Genomic DNA, 6,555 nt, shown 5'->3' with positions numbered 1-6,555 from the left:
TTATCACCCATTCAGATGAGAAGAGTTTTGTCTTTTTGTAGCACTGATAACCAGGAGAAGCCATTAAAAGCCACTGGTTATTTTATTTTTCATCAGGCAATTTTCAAGGTTTTTATTTGTTCGGTATTTTTTTTTTTACACTGTGGTACATATAAGCAACTTTAATAGGTGATAAATGTACAGTAGTTAGACTTCACCTACATAGGCATTTTTCCATTTTATGCTCTATATGATCTGAAAAAAATGCTTTTTTGAATTGTATAAGATTTAAGTCTACTGTAAACATTGCTTAATTTTTTCGCTCTTGATTTAAAAAAAAATGTTTTGTTGAAACCGCTACTGAATACTGCAATCTATATAGTGTAATGGATGGCTTCTTTTGTCGACCTGGTCTCCTGTGTTACCAACGTGTATCGTCTCCTTCTCCCTAAAGTGTACTTAATCTTTGCTTTCTTTGCACAATGTCTTTGGTTGCAAGTCATAAGCCTGAGGCAAATAAAATTCCAGTAATTTCCAAGACTGTGGTGGTGGTGCTTTCCTAATAAAGAGATAACTTAGCCTGACGAACATTGCCTCTTGTTCTTGAGTTCTAGGGGATTGAAGTCCTGGTGCCCGAAGTAACAGTCTCCTGCAGAGGCCTGGGCAAGCTCCTGCTGCAGAACACTTAGTGGGGAAAAAAGTTTTTAAAGGCTGAGAGAACCCCCTGAAATGAACCAGGTGTGTCACAAGAGAGAGGAGTCTGTTGCTTCTGTGACTTTAAACTTAAATAACAGGAGAGAAGTTGCCATGGACCCAGCCACACTGAGCCTCTGGCTCAACCTTTTCTAGTGGCTTCAGTTCCATTTACTTGCCAGAAAAGCTGCAGGCACACCTCCGAGGCACTGCAGGTTCTGTCCTGGACCACCGCGTACAGCGAGCATCACAGCAGAGGGAGCCACGTGGCTTTTCTGGTCTCCTGGTGCGGACAGAGTTAGGTTTACACTTTACTGTAGTCTCCTGAGTGTGCAATAGCTTTATGTCTAAAGAAACAATCTCCATACCTCCATTAGAACAGACCTTATTGCGGACAGGAGAAAAGCTAACCACGAGCTGAGCCTTTAGCAAACCATGGTAGTAACACAGACCACAGATCACCAAGACAAACACAGTAATGGAAAAGTCTGAACTATCGCAGAGATCACCAGAACGTGACACAGAAACATGAAGTGAGCGAACTGGAACGTGGTGCCGGTGGACTCGCTCGACGCAGGGCTGCCACAAACCTTCAGTTTGTGAGAAGCACGGTATCTACAAAGCACACTAGAGCAGTGTGCAGTAGAATGAGCTATGCCTGTGTAGGGTACCACACATTTACACTGTAGTTTAGTGTGTAATTAATCTATATTCACACTGATTTAGAAAGATTTCAAAAGTGCTCCGTGGAAGGACTAGGTCAGTGAACACTCATACATCCTCCCAGACCCAACAGTGATTAACCTTTCCCGCTCCACCTCTTTTTTTAACCAAACCATCTGAAAGTCAGTCAGTCACAACCATCATAAGTCTTTACCCTCTAAATGCTCCAGCATACATCTAAGAATAAAGGCAACTCCTGGCCGACCACAATCCTACTTTCATACCAAAGAGAGTCAACGGTCGTTCCCTAGTACCTCATACACAGTCCATAGTCACACTTCCCTAGTTGTCTTGAAACTGTCTTGCGTTTGTTTGTTTTTAGAAGTTTTCAAAGAAGGCTAGCCAAAGCGTGGCACGTTCTTTCTTACAGAACTAACAATGACAAGGGCCCACGTGGAAGAGTTTCCTCTTACCTCTAACAGGTTGGTGGAAACTCCATTCCTTAAATTGTCTAAGGAGAATGCCAGGATTCTTGCTTTCACAATACGAGGAATTGCCAAAGCATCTCTCTTGGGGTCTTGAAGGAAACTGGACCCACACAAAATGCAGTCCTGAGAAACTTTGGTCCCTCTAAATGTCCACGCATGTCTGAATTTCCAGTCAGTCTGAACTTCACAGCGTGTGCTGAGTCTCCCTTCTTGGTTTGCTTAGTTTGCTGACCAGAATAGGACTGCAGACTCCCATGAAACAGTCAAACCACATTAGCTTTTCTTATTGAGATGATCTGATATCAGTTCAAAGACACAGGCTTATGTTCTCCTAGGGCAGTCTACCCAGGCAATACAAATAAAACCAAAAATAAACAAGTGGGACCTAATTAAACTTATAACTTTTTACATAGCAAAGGGAACCATAAGCTAAACAAAAAGACAACCTACAGAATGGGAGAAATTATTTGCCAAAGATGACACAGACAAAGGCCTAACTTCCAGAATATATAAACAGCTACTACAAATTAATAAGAAAAAAAAAATGCAATCCAAAAATGGGCAGACCTAAACAAGCAATTCTCCAATAAAGACGTACAAATGGCCAATAAGCACATGAAAAAATGCTCAGTATCACTAATTATCAAAGAAATGCAAATCAAAACTATGAAGAGGTATCACCTCACCTCACACCAGTCAGAATGGCCATCATTCAAAAGTGCACAAATGATAAATGCTGGAGAGGGTGAGGAGAAAAGGGAACCCTCCTACACTGCTGGTGGGAATGCAGTTTGGTGCGGCCATTATGGAAAACAGTGTGGGGATTCCTCAAAAAACTGAAAATAGACTTATCGTATGATCCAGCAATCCCACTCCTGGGCATGTATCCACAGGGAACTTTAATTCAAAAAGATGCATGCACCCCAGTGTTCACAGCAGCACTATTTACAACAGCCAAGGCATGGAAACAGCCTAAATGTCCATCGACAGATGATGACTAGATAAAGTTGTGGTATATTTATACAACAGAATACTACTCACCTGTAAAAAAGAATCAAATAATCCCATTTGCAGCAACATAGATGGACCTGGAGATCATCATTCTAAGTGAAGCCAGAAGGAGAAAGAAAAATACCATATGATATCACTCAGATGTGGAATCTAAAAAGAAAGATGAAGGAAGACAGAAATGAATTTATTTACAAAACAGAAACAGACTCACACAGTAAACAAACTTACAGTTACCAGAGGGGAAAGCGGGTAGGAAGGGATAAATTGAGAGCTTGAGATTTGCAAATATTAACTACTGTATGTAAAATAGATACACAAGAAGTTTCTTCTGTATAGCACAGGGAACTATATTCCATATCTTAGAGTAACCTATAATGAAAAAGAATATGAAAACAAACACATGTATGTATATGTGTGACTGAAACAGGATGCTGTACGGCAGAAACTGATACACTGTAAACTGATTATACTTCAATTAAAAAAAATACAGTCTTCTTTCACGGCTTCTGTTTCTGTATTTCCTAGACTTCAGGTGCTCCTTGGAATCTCTTCTCAGCCTTAGGGGCATTGCTCTTCCGAAGCCGTCCAAACCACTGTCTTTCTGCTGTCGGATTTCTAGTGTGTGAAGAATGCTCCCTAGCTTCTCTTCTGCTGCCTTCGGTATGTTGTTCTCCCGGGCTAGAGTAGACGGGAGTCAGGAAGGCAGCTGGTACAGCAGCAATGAGCTGGCCCGGAGGGTGATGCTGGGTGAGCGAGGCTGGGCTCCGGCACCCACGCACCTGCCTGTTTTCACCCTGGTCCTCGCAGCCACCTTGTGCAGCCACCTAGTGCAGCTCCCACCACTGAGAGGCTTAGTTCTTCCCAAGAGCAAGTTTTCGACCAACCAAAGAAGGAAGCTAAGAGTATTTGGCAATAGAATTCTTAAATTACAAAAACCGGGTAAGGAAAATGGAAAGATATCCCATGCTCTTAGATTGGAAGAATCAATACTGTTAAAATGGCCACACTGCCCAAGGCAATCTACAGATTTAATGCAATCCCTATCCAATTACCCATGACATATTTCACAGAACTAGAACAAATCATAATAAAATTTATATGGAACCATCAAAGACCTAGAATTGCCAAAGCATTACTGAAGAGAAAGAAAGAGGCTGGAGGAATAACTCTCCCAGACTTCAGACAATACTATAGAGCTACAGTCATCAAGACAGCATGGTATTGGTACCAAAACAGACATATAGACCAATGGCACAGAATAGAGAGCCCAGAAATGAACCCACAAACTTTTGGTCAACTCATCTTCCACAAAGGAGGCAAGAATATACAATGGAATAAAGACAGTCTCTTCAGCAAATGGTGTTGGGAAAACTGGTCAGCAGCATGTAAAACAATGAAGCTAGAACACTCCCTTACACCATATACAAAAATCAACTCAAAATGGATCAAAGACTTAAACATAAGACAAGATACAATAAACCTCCTAGAGGAAAACACAGGCAAAACATTACCTGACATACATTTCAAAAATTTTCTCCTAAAAGAAATAAAAGCAAGAATAAACAAATGGGACCTAATGAAACTTGCAAGCTTCTGCACAGCAAAGGAAACCATAAGTAAAACAAGAAGAAAACCTACGGAATGGGAGAAAATTTTTGCAAGTGAAACTGACAAAGGCTTGGTCTCCAGAATATATAAGCAGCTCATACGACTCAATAAGAAAAAAATAAACAACCCAATCCAAAAATGGGCAGAAGACCTAAACAAGCAATTCTCCAAGGAAGACATACAAATGATCAAAAGGCACATGAAAAAATGCTCAATATCACTAATGCTCAGAGAAATGCAAATCAAAACTACAGTGAGGTATCACCTCACACCAGTCAGAATGGCCATCATTCAAAAATCCACAAATGACAAATGCTGGAGAGGCTGTGGAGAAAGGGGAACCCTCCTACACTGCTCGTGGGAATGTAGTTTGGTGCAGCCACTGTGGAAAACAGTATGGAGATTCCTCAAAAGACTAGGAATAGACTTACCATATGACCCAGGAATCCCACTCCTGGGCTTGTATCCAGAAGGAACCCTACTTCAGGATGACACCTGCACCCCAATGTTCATAGCAGCACTATTTACAATAGCCAAAACATGGAAACAACCTAAATGTCCATCAACAGGTGACTGGATAAAGAAGGTGTGGTATATTTATACAATGGAATACTACTCAGCCATAAAAACCGACAACATAATGCCATTTGCAGCAACATGGATGCTCCTGGAGAATGTCATTCTAAGTGAAGTAAGCCAGAAAGAGAAAGAAAAATACCATATGAGATCACTCATATGTGGAATCTAAAAATCAAAAACAAAAACAAAAACAAACAAACAAACAAAAACAAAGCGTAAATACAGGACAGAAATAGACTCATAGACAGAGAATACAGACTTGTGGTTGCCAGGGGGGTGGAGGGTGGGAAGGGATAGACTGGAATTTCAAAATTGTAGAATAGATAAACAAGATTACACTGTATAGCACAGGAAAATAGACACAAAATGTTATGATAACTCACAGAGAAAAAAATGTGACAATGAATGTGTATATGTCCATGAATCACTGAAAAATTGTGCCGAACACTGGAATTTGACACAACATTGTAAAATGATTATAAATCAATAAAAAATGGTAAAAAAATAAATAAATAAAATAAAATTATGAAGAAAAAAAACAGGTAAGGAAGGCAGAGTTCTTATCCCCTTTTTACAGATAGGGATAATGCATGTAAGAGACTGAACAGCTGTGGCCAGTGCACCAAAGCAGAATTCAAAAGTAAGATTTGTTTGCCTCCAAAGTCCACACCTGATGCAGCTTCCCAATCTCGCCAGTGGGTGACGCCTGGACCTGATCTTATTGATAAGCCCCAGGCACCCATTTGCTTGGCCCCTGCTGCCATTACCAGGCTTATGAAGGAGTCTTGGCATAGGTCTGTGGTTTCTGTGGCTGGGAATGGAACGTTCCTTGAAGATCCAGTTTTTCTGCCTGGGCTCTTCTGCTACCCTGGCTCTTCCTTCTTAGTGACAAGGATCTGTCCTTTGCACCCCAGGTGCAAGTAGACCCTAAAGGCTACTGAGATCCAACTGACTTGGAGAGCACGGATGCCCTCCAGCTGGTTCTAACGCACACTCGAGATGAAGAAGCATCGCTAAAGCCATCAGATTCTCTCCATTATTTCATTCCTGGAGAACAGCAGGAGGCCACGTTCATCCTGATGTTGACTTGGATCACTAGTGCAAGCATACACCCCCATCACACTACTATCATTCCAGTAAAACCAACATAAATGGGAACAACTGAAAAGCCTGAGTACTTTTACTCTCTCTGACACAGCTTTCCTGTCACAGATGTTACCAGGAAGCAAGCTTCATTTGTGCTTGACTTGAACCTCATTCAGACTGAGAGGTACAATATTTGGGGGACGTATTTTTGGTCTGTTTAGCAGAAGGGCAGAGACATAGTCTCCTCTTAGGAGTGAATGTAGTTCCCATGAGAAGTTTATATTAACAGCCAATCTCACTATACAGATACCTTAGAACAACGGCCTAGTGTGTTCCTCTTCCTAAAATTTACTAAGAGCTGCAGCAAACCAGACAAAGTAAAATTTCTGTCCTTCATATCTACTGTCATATAGTGTATGAACCTCAGGGTTTTGATCTCTGCTGTACT

The sequence above is a fragment of the Camelus ferus genome, chromosome 4 (genome assembly GCF_009834535.1).
Source record: "Camelus ferus isolate YT-003-E chromosome 4, BCGSAC_Cfer_1.0, whole genome shotgun sequence".
Classification (NCBI taxonomy): Eukaryota; Metazoa; Chordata; class Mammalia; order Artiodactyla; family Camelidae; genus Camelus; species Camelus ferus.
Note: the sequence above shows the minus strand (reverse complement) of the source record.